Genomic DNA, 11,204 nt, shown 5'->3' with positions numbered 1-11,204 from the left:
CCCAACTGCCTCACCAAAAACAAAAACAAAACCATATAGAGGAAAGTCTATATTATGTTTACCTTTATCCTTATTGTTATCTTAGGAATATTTCATATAACTCTTAGTTTACACTGTTATTGACATTACAACAGAAAGACTAAGCATAGCCTTACAACCTGAGCAAAAATAGAGACATAACACTAATATGGTTACTCCCTCATAGCTTAGAGTATAAGCTTTAACAGTAAGGTACAGGGGCAGCTTGGTGGCACAGTGGATAGAGCACCAGCTCTGGAGTCAGGAGGACCTTAGTTCAAATCTGGCCTCAGACACTTAATACTTACTAGCTGTGTGACCCTGGGCAAGTCACTTAACCCCAATTGCCTCACCAGAAAGCAAAAAAATAACAAAAAAACCCAAAACAGTAAGGTACAGAATATATTTTAATCCAAATATTTTTCATAGATGATTTGGCTGTTTAGAAATAGGAAGCTATCTAACTCATGGACCTAGAAAATTCACAAGCAAATTCCTAGAGAATCTAACCTCCTGGTCCAGAGGCTTGGTTCACTTTCTCAGAAGATTTACCCTATAATATGTTGAGCCCTCCTGACGCAGAGTAACCTGTCACAGTGCTCAAAAAGCTTAGGCTCTTAGTAAACGTTCATTGAAGTAATGATGGAGGAGGGCAGAATCAAGATGGCGGAGGAAAGACTGTGAAGTAATGATGGAACAAGGAAAAATACTGCATAATTTGGGCTCACTCTCTCACCCTCAGCAGAATATTTTGAGTGTTGCCCTTGGACTTGTTACTTCTTTAAATGCACCCCACTGGTAGACTTTGCACTGCTGTAGCTTATGGTTCTTACATTACTCTCAGGGAAAGTTTAGACCTTTGAGAGGTAACCTATTAAAAGGAAGAAAAATAAGGGAAAAGCAAGAATTGTGTTCTACCCACACCATTTACTTCTTTCTATGGGTCTTTCAAGAAAAAAAGGGAAAAAAAGTTGGATGTTGGAATTTCTCATTTTTGACATAACTGACATACTACAGATAGTTAAATCCTGTTAGGCTGAGATAATTACAGAGTGAGGTTGAGATTGGAAAATCTTCCTTTATTATGACTTTCATGAAGAAGAAAGATTTTCTATCTGTGCAGAGATTTTCTATTGTGTCAATGGGGCCCTTAAAGCATTTTGAGCACACAAATAAGAAAGTCCAGGTGGAAATTCCCTCTTTCCCTTCAGCATGGGTACTGAAAAAAAAAATAGATCTGAGTGCTGGGTTCTCAAAATCCCCTTGGGCAACAAGGTGAGAGATGGTCTCAGTGTCTGTGCAATCCTAGTCTGGAGTGACTCTGCTCTGAGAGACAATCATTGTTCTTAATACCTTGACCTGTATGAGCCTCCATGACTTTGGAAGAGGACTTTCAAACTCTGTTTTACTTGTTTCAGGGTATCTTTGTGTCAGTTTCATGCATAGCTATGCATTTTCAGGGAAAGATGAGTAATTGACTAACACCTACTTCTATATGCCTGTGCTCAAGAAGAATATTTTACATCTGTGTCATCAGGGGACTTCTGTTCACCTATTTTCCTTCACATGGACAGCAAGTACCTCTTTTTTTTAAGGTGTGATATATACATATATATGTATATAATCTCTCATTGTATTGGACTTTATCTTTTACAGTAGATCTGACACAGGCATTAAATAACTACAGGGCAGTCTCCTGGGGGTCTGGAGCTAAGGGGAAATGGGAACAGAGGTGGGTGAGACAGAATAATGAGTTGACATTTATATATCTAGCTATGTTTTGAAACATGGTTTAACATACATTATCTCATTTTAACCTCACAACAAACCCTGTGAGATAGGTACTACAGATATTATCCCCATTTTACATATGAGGAAACTGAGGCTCAAGAAAAATTAAGAAATTTGCTCATGGTCACATAGGTAGTATCAAAGGCAGGATTTGAACACAAACCTTGCCTGATTTCAAGAGAAAAGGGACAGATCCAAGGAAGAGGAGAATGTAGCATTAAAAGGAGAGAACAGATTTGGGATGGAAAAGAGGAAGGTAAGTATTAAAACACCTCTGTGATTAAAAAAAATACTTCTGAGCAGGGGCCTCTTTAAATATGTAATGGGAATTACAGGGCTAAAAAGGCAGAGAGGGTTTGGAGGGGGGAGCCATTTTCAAATTAAGAGGAGGACTCAAAACGTTCAGGTTCATATTAAGTGGAAAGGGAGTATTAGTAATTAGCCAATAACTTCTTAAGAAAGGCTAGACTAAGCCCACAGGGAAAGGAGATGGCATATTACCATAGCCAGATGAGGTTTGCAAGGTGGCCACCCAGGACAAAGCCACTTCAAGATGGCCACCCAAAACACTGGAAAATGGAGCTGGGATTGGCGGGGCAGGGGATGCTCTAAGGAACACAGGTTCCCAAATATCTTATATGGGGAAAGGGAAAGGGGAGATAGTTTTGTAATCAGAAGAGGGACCCTCACTAATGGGACACTTACCACTAGCAGTGAAGCTGAGAAGAGAGCATTTGTTGGTTCTATAGAAATAAGAATAAGGAAGGGCAATTGTAGGAGTACTCCACCAGTAGCCACACAGGTACCTGAACTGCATTGGAAAGAAACTCATCAGTAAAGGGGCAAAGAAGGCCATCTTGCTCTAAACTTCTGGCATAGCTACAGTGGGAGAAGGTATTCTTCCAGGGAATCAAAATGGCTACCACCCAACAGGGGTGGGAGTTGAGAAAGGGTATGTATGGAATTATAGCTTGGTTGTAAAAAATACCTTTAGGGTTGGGGAGGGGCAGGGAAAGGACATCAGGCAGGAAAGGAGGCATTCATAAAGCACATTCCATAAAGCCCTGGGGGAAGACAGGGAGAGGGAGAGAGAGGGATTCAGTGAGTAGACTCAGGTCTTTTTGATTATTCAAAGTTTGATGGCTACTCAGTCAGCAAACTTGTCACACTCATCAGTAGTGGCAATGTGGACTACATTAATGTGGCACTCAACATTTACTTCCACCTTGGGGGTTAGATTCATGAACTTCGCAGCCACCAGAGGCTGTGTGTAATGCACATGGAAATTCTTGCCATAGTAGGGAAAATATATCAGGTCAATGTTGCTATTGGCAGGGAACATAGAAAAGTCACCAAGATTTTTAGCATCCTCATTCCTACTTCCCTGAACAGGTAACTTTCATGTTCTGATTGGCTCCTGCACAGAAGTTGATGACCAGATTCATCTTGATAAAGACATAGTTCTTGGGGTAGCTAGGTGGTGCAGTGGATAAAGCACCAGCTCTGGATTCAGGAAGACCTGAGTTCAAATATGGCCTCAGACACTTGACACTTACTAGCTAGCTGTGTGGCCCTGGGCAAGACACTTAACCTCTGTTGCCCTGAAAAAAAGAAAAGACACAGTTCTGGCCAGTGCTGTAGTGAGTAGGGTTGCTAATCCCCGAATAGTAACCCAGCTGCGTCCTGTTGAACTGACAAGCCCACTTGGGAAAGTTGAAAACCCCATCATTGTTCATAATAGTGCCCTGGGCAGCAGACATAATTCTTCTGGACCTAGATTGAGTCATTGTAGGGCTCCACGAATTTATCAAGTATCTGCACATGCTGGTTCCAGCTGTTAGCATCAGTTGAGGTAGACCAAAACCTCTTGGTTCTGTAGGGACCAATTTTTAATTGGGAAGTGTTAGAACTAGGTGGCTTGCCACAATATTGGGGCAAGGAAGGAGACCAACAGCTTCCCTCAAAACAGAGCAGGATTTATGTAACAAGAACGAACTTAAAAAAACACAAACAGGATCAGTAGGATCAAGGGAAAGGAAATAAAATGGGGAAAGGGAAATAATACAACCTGAATAACACCACCACCCAGGAATCAGCTGAGAACACAAAGCAGCATCCTGTTGCCTTCCAACTTCAAGCTAGAATGGCGGAAAACCTCCCTTCTTCCCAGCAGACCCCAGGCTGACCACACATAGCCCCAAGCCAATTGGCTGGCAGCTCTGACTGACAGTCACATGACTGCAATCACTGGGCTTCCAGTCATTATAATTTTGCCACGCCCATGTAGGGGTCAGCAAGTGATGATGACTTGAGGTGCCAGCGCCATGGTGACGGCTACAACCAGTGGGTGGAGCACCATGTTGTTTGCAGAGGCACTGCACCTGAGTACCAGGCCAGTGCGCTGGTGCTGGGGTTTTAAAAATTCTAGCCAAAAGATGGGGTCATAAAAACCTCAAATAACAATGAATTCTATACAGTTCTCAGTCTTTGGATAAATCATCAGGTCTGGTGTTGCAAGCTGGTCCTGGTATGTGGGGACAGTCTGCAGCATGACCCACATTGTGAGGGTGAACATAGCTGTTAGAAACCCATAGTAACTGAGGTAGAGGAGGAGGATGAAGGCCCAGCTAGTCCTGGTAGGGCTCATGACCTCTTGAGTCAGTGGGTTCCACATGAACTGTTTCCATTTCTCCATCACTTGTCCCCTGGTCTTCTCCTTTTCAGCGACCCATTTCTGCTGCTCTGGGGCTGGGGGGGGGGGTAGGCAAGCCTGGAAAGGGGCAGGAGAGGCAGGAAGGTGGGCTGCTAGCCAGGGCTCGGGACTGTGGGACCTTTGGAAAAGCCTACCACAATGGTCTGGGAAGACCCCCAGAAAGCCAGAGGCTTAGCCTTGGATTCTTGGGTGTGACATCCTACAGAGACCTGCTGGAGCACCAGCTGCTGCTGCAGAGATAGAGAAAAAAGGCACTAGTTACAGAACTAAAGGCAACAAAAGTGGGGTACAGTCAACAGAGTGGGGAGGAGCAAAGCCCAAAAAGGGTATTGCAGAGATGACCTCCTGAAAGAGTTCAGAGGAGAAGCAACAGTGGGTGTAAAATAAGCCACCTGGAGGCAGCTAGGTGGTGCAGTGGATAAAGCGCCAGTCCGTTCAAATTTGAGCTCAGACACTTGACACTTACTAGCTGTGTGACCTTGAGCAAGTCACTTAACCCTCATTGCCCCCCCCCCCAAATAAACAAACAAAAAGTAATAATAAGCGACCCGATTAGGATGTAAGGAGAGCTAGGGTGCAAAGAAGCAGCATGGACGTTGGAAGGGAGGGATCCCCTGAAATTTGGAGTTAAAGCTGTTGACGGCAAAGGCAGTAGGGGTGACAACACACAGAGCCACCCCTGGCGAAAGGAAGAAGCAGGCAAAGGTGGTGGCAGCTGAATGTTGCAGGCGTAGGGGGACTGGGAAGGAGGGCGCCTTAGGACTTGGGGCAGGGGTAGCAGGGTGAAGGCTCAGCTTCTCAGCAGTGCAGGGACGGCACGTCTTTTAGGCATTTCCATTGCATACAGAAAAAAAAAAATGCCTCTATAAGCTGTCCCACCTACCTAATCTATAGTCATCTCCCACTATTCTCCAGTACAAGTCATTCATTCCAGTCATGAGGGAATATACATCATATTTGGGCTTAACTTTAACGATCCATATGCTCTCACCTGGAATTTCCACCTGTTTTTTGTTTTTTGTTTTTCTTTCTGATTACCTAAATCCTTTAGGGCCCAGATAAGTCTCACATCCTCTGTGAAGCAAAATTCTTTTTAAATTAAAAAAAAAATTGTGGGGCAATGAGGGTTAAGTGACTTGTCCAAGGTCACAGCTAGTAAATATCAAGTGTCTGAAGCTGGATTTGAACTAAGGTCCTCCTGAATCCAGGGCCGGTGCTCTGTCCACTGCACCACTTAGCTGCCCAAGCAAAATTCTTAATTTGAGGGAGTGGTACTTGTAGAACTAAAATCATCTTGTCCTATTTGCTTATGCAGGTATGATCAGGAGTAAACATTGAAGGTTTTTTAATGTTCCTAAACTAGTTGTGAGTTAACTGAATCATTCTTTTTCCCTTTTCCAGGGAGATGGGGCTTCTAAAAATAAGAAACTGAATTTCTGGGTTAGCTCTCATTTTCTGGTTAGGAGAAGATTCAGAGACAGATGCTAATAAAGCAAGGATTTCTGGTTGATGTCTATTCATTGAGTCTCCTCAATATAGTCCATTCTCTACTGATCTATCTAAGTGATCTCTCTAAAGCACAGGTCTGACCATTTTGCCCCTTCTCCCAATCAATAAACTCCAATAGCTCCCTTTTACCTCCAAGACCAAATATGAAACCCTCCATTTCACTTTTAAATCTCTTTTTAACCTGGCCCCTTCTTAGCCTTTCAGACTTCTTAAACCATACTCTTCTCTACATACTCTAAGATTCAGTGCCATGGGCCCTTTGTGGTGCTTTGTACATGACATTCCATCTCTCAAGCCTGCATCTTTACTGGCTGAACCCTGCCTGGTAGGCTCCCTCTCCTCACTTCTCCCTCCTGAATTTCCTGACTTCCTTCAGGTCTTACCTTCTGTAAGGAGCCGTTTCTGATGCCCCTTAAGGCTAGGACCTTCCCATGGAGATTACCTCCCTTTTATGCTGTATAGATCTTGTTTTCATATACTTATTTATATACTGTCTCCTGAATTAGACTGTGAGCTCCTTGAGACCAGGAACTGTATTTGTTTGTTTTTCTTTTCTTTGTATCTTCAGATCATAACAATGCCTAGTGCTTAATAAGTGCTTGTTGACTAGAGTTGACTCTGGAAATGGATGAATGAAGGGAATAAATAGAACATACAGTCTATCCTACATATAAGTAATGCTTAACTTTTTATCCAGTCCAATTAAACTGTTTAGTATGCTGATGAAATTTCTCGAGAGGCATTTGACTGACAGTTGTGAGAGGAAGGAAAGGAATGGCTTAGTAGATGGGAGGAGGAACACAGTGATTACACACACACACACACACACACACACACACACACACACACACCCTTAAACTGACATCAGAACTCAGGTTAACCCAACAGGAACCAGAAGCAGTGGGTGAATGAAAGCCTGCTACTCTAATGGTTCATTCTGAGAGGACCAGGCACCTTGGCTAGTAGCCTCAGTGCTGCCTGATGGCTAGGTTTATGTCATTGCCCAAGATACATTGTAATGTCATGGAGGGTAGGGACCATATTTTATACTTCTGTATTCTCTACAATGCACATCTATATACATAATTGGCCCTCAATACATGTTGAAGAAATGGTTGAAATTGTGGCTTGGGATTAGTATTGCATATTGGCATAATAATTCAAATGGATTTTTTTTTGTGTGTGTCTGTGGATATGCCACTCAAAGCTTAGAGAAAAGAAATGAACTGTAAGGAAGGTAAGGGGTTAGGAAGAGGAGAGAGAGAGAGAGAGAGAGAGAGAGAGAGAGAGAGAGAGAGAGAGAGAGAGAGAGAGAGAGAGAGAAAAGAGAAACATCTTTACTTGCTATAATATTCTACTATAGCTTCTAGACCATTCTGAAACCTAATATAAGCAACTACTTTACACAACAGTTTTCCAAGAAATAGTGGGATGCTAGGCAATCCTGGGCTGTTTTCCATAGTAATTTACTATAAAATGCAATGTTGAGCCCTGAAAGACAGTGAAAAGAAATGTTGCATTTTTGAAGCTCTTTTAAATAAGTTTCAAATGTCTCAATTTAAGGTTTGTGAAATGTTCTAAATTTGCATAGCAATTTCACCTGGTTTTAATATAATTTTCCTTATAAAACAAACCACCCAACCCCTTTATCATTCCTAATTCATATCCCACTGGGTCAATGCTCAGTCTCATTTGATCAGATCTATTTTCACAATATCACCTGCAGCTGTGGAGCTTCAGGCCCCATCAGCTTGGGTGCATTTAGCCATTCAAGGAGATTCTTTCAAATTAAAAAAAAAGTTGCTCAAGCATATATTCCTTATGCAGTCTTTAAAAAATGCAAATAAAAGTAATTCTCCATGTTCCATATCTTACAGTTTGTATTTTTCCTTGTGGTTTCACCAGTTGAACATGGAGTTATATTACTAAGTTTGTTTTTCAATGGGTCATGGAAGGGAGAATGGTTCTCAAAACCAGGAAGAGCTGGGTTTTTCATCTGAGATACACCTGGGGAGTAATACTTAACAAACCACTTAACTTGTTTGGGTTCTAGGCCAACTTCTAATACTATAAACTGCAGAAAAGGTGTTGCAGGGAAGGTATTGGTAGAAGGAATCTCATTACCTTGGGGTACCCCCCCCTTTAAAAATGGTTTTTTTTTAACCATTTATTTATTTATTTTCTGATGAGGGTTAAGTGACTTGCCCAGGGTCACACAGCTAGTACATGTCAAGTGTCTGAGATAGGATTTGAACTCAGGTCCTCCTGAATTCAGGGCCAGTGCTTTATCCACTGCAACACCTAGCTGCCTCAGGGTTCCTTTAATAAAGAAGTCACACATCCAATCCTAATCTATGTCTCTTGGGTGGCAATGGAAAAATTATAACAAATGACCAGTAAGAATAGACTATGGTCATACATTTTGTGTGTGTGTGTGTGTGTGTGTGTGTGTGTGTGTGTGAACACCTTCATTGCTTACTCCTTCTTAGCTTACCCTAGTCCCTCTTTCATTCTGCCTTTTCTCTCCTTTTTCTAGCCTTGATTCCTATAGCCATTGTGATCATTATCAGACAAATTAGCATTTATAGACAAAGATTTAGAATTGGAAGGCACCTTTGAGGTTATCTAGTCCATCTTGCATCCTTTCATTATACAGATGAAGAAACTGAGGTTGAGAGAGAGAAAGAGAGAATGTGATTGTTCTAATGTCATGCAGGTAGTCATGAGAGCCATTAATTGGAACCAGGTCCTCTGACTCAAAAGCATTACTTAAAAACAACAGCAACAACAACAAAACAACTATATCTCTCTATCTCTTTTTTATATTGTTATTTAATGTATGTGTGTGAATACTGGCTTACCAAATACACTATAAACTCCTTTAGGGGAGGGACTTATTTTTAGATTCTTTATCTTATATTCTTATTATCTAACATAATATAGGGCACACAGAGGCTCAATAAATAATTTTAATCAGGCAATCAGCAAGCATTTATGAAGAACCCACTCTGCACTGAGTATTATGTTAGATGCTGAAGATAGGGAGAAGAAAAATGAAATAGTTCCAGCTTTCTGGGAATTGTGCATTTTCTGAACTTTCTCAAATAAATGGTTTACCTAACTATCAGGTGTGTGGACCTATAATTTTATATTAAATCTGAAGAGATACATCTTACTTTGGGATGGATTTCCACAATGCTAAGAACTTATCATAAACTTGGAGCATAAATTTAATCCAACCTAGACTTTTCTAGCAGAATTAGATGTGAATGTGCCTGAAAAATTCCAAAATACACTTTCTGGTGCATGACCAGCCTTGTAAACAAAAACCCCACTTGGGCTGTCATTGACCAACAAACTTCCTTAATAACCATCTGCTATAGAACATATTTCCTGTCCCATCTGCCATGAAATGAGCATGAGTGAAAAAAAAAAGATAGAAAGTCATCTTCCCGTAGCTTCCTTCAGTAACTAGCTTAGAAGTAAAGGCAGAAAGCCCAGCAGACACGATGAATTAGTGTCAGAAAGCAGCAGGATTCAGCTTCAGAATAAAAAAAATAATCAATTTTTCACATGTAAGTGCTGTCAGCAACAGAGTGAGATTGTGAGAGTTGGAGTTAGATGTTTGAACCAAAATAACAGAGAGGTTGAATTAATGCAGTTAGTTTTAAATAATTGAAAGATCTCTGTGATAGACTGGGCTGCTTCAGATAGAACTTAAAGGACTGATTCCACTGAGTATGAAATTGTCTTGAGAAGCAGGCTCAAGACTGTTCCCCAAGCTCTTTAAAACTCTGCCACCCTCTTTGTGGGTAGTTCCAATACTGCCTGGAGGAAGTTTCTTCACCACATTTTTACTGCATCATTAATAGAACTCTGCCATTAATTGGTGCAAAGTCTATTGGGTGATGTTATTGATTCTAGTTTATGAAGCAATGGGACTTTCTCCACCAAGGGCACCTGTTCCACTTTGGCTCCATAATATTTTGTTTTAGAAATTGTTTATTAAGTACTTAATTTGTGCAAAGCTTTGTGTTACACAAGGAAGGGAATACAAAAATAAATGGAATGTCATTGCTTACCTTCAAGGGACTTAAGTAAAAAAGATAGGATAGGCTCACAGATTATTTCACTTCATGATTTCATACTTTTGTAGTGTATTTTGCATATTAAGTACACAAGAGAGATACTATGAGAGTTCAGAGGAGGAGCAATCAATTGGGGGGATCAGGAAAGGATTTATAGAAAAGATGAAATTTAAGCTAGATCTTAGAGGATGTATAAAGTTTTATCAAGTGAGAACAGGGGTGGAAAGGGCATTTCAGGCATAGGAAATGGTATAAACAATTGCATAAAAGGCAGAAAGCATGAGACCTGTTCTGAAAACAGTGAGTAGACCAGTTTTGCTTGAGCATAGAGCATGGGAAAGGGTGTATTGTCAATAAGGCTTGGAAAGTAGATTGTTATTGGAATGTGGAAAGCACTCAATACAGCCTAAGGACTTAGATTTTACTCAGAGGCAGCTGGGACCTACTGAAAATTTTAAAAAGGGGTGTGTTGTGATTGGTGCAATCTGGCACAGGAGCATAGGATGGATTAGATGAAGGGTTATAGTGGAGGTAGGAAGACCTGTTAGAAGGTTATTGCAGTAATATGAGGAAGAGATAAAAATGGCTTGGACTAAGGTGGTTGCAGTGTGAACCAAAAGAAAGGGATGGGTGTGGGAGATACTTCAGTCTATAGGACTTGGATTGCTCTTAGAATTCAGAGGAGGAAGGGATCATTATGAATTGGGGATAGGTAGAAATCAGGTAAAGTTACACAAAGGTAAAGTAACATGGGAACTGGGCTTTGAAAGAAGGATAGTACAGATGATGTGTGGGTGAGAGGAAGGACGGATTCAAGGATGACACATTAGATTTCAAGACTCAGCCCATGAAAGAACAGAAGTGCTATTAAAATAACAAAATAGGGGGAATGAACAGATGTTTTGGGGAAAGGAGCTTAATTTGTCTTTGATATCATGATAGTCTATGCTAGCCTTCAAACATTTGAAATACACCAGGACTTCTTCTTAGTGTTAAAACTTATTTCATATAGAATATAGATGCAAATAAGATAAAAACTCTGATGTATTTCATTACAAACTGGACAAATGGTTATCTTATGAGGT

General features: G+C 41.0%; 1 pseudogene; it reads right to left on the bottom strand.

Moving 5' to 3' along the window:
• Positions 1–2,938: 2,938 nt before the first annotated feature.
• On the bottom strand, positions 2,939–7,778 carry LOC122747653 (annotated as a pseudogene).
• Positions 7,779–11,204: the final 3,426 nt, after the last annotated feature.

This window comes from Dromiciops gliroides, chromosome 3 (genome assembly GCF_019393635.1).
Source record: "Dromiciops gliroides isolate mDroGli1 chromosome 3, mDroGli1.pri, whole genome shotgun sequence".
NCBI lineage: Eukaryota > Metazoa > Chordata > Mammalia > Microbiotheria > Microbiotheriidae > Dromiciops > Dromiciops gliroides.
The sequence above is the reverse complement of the archived record's forward strand: the minus strand, read 5'-3'. Positions and strand labels throughout refer to the sequence as shown.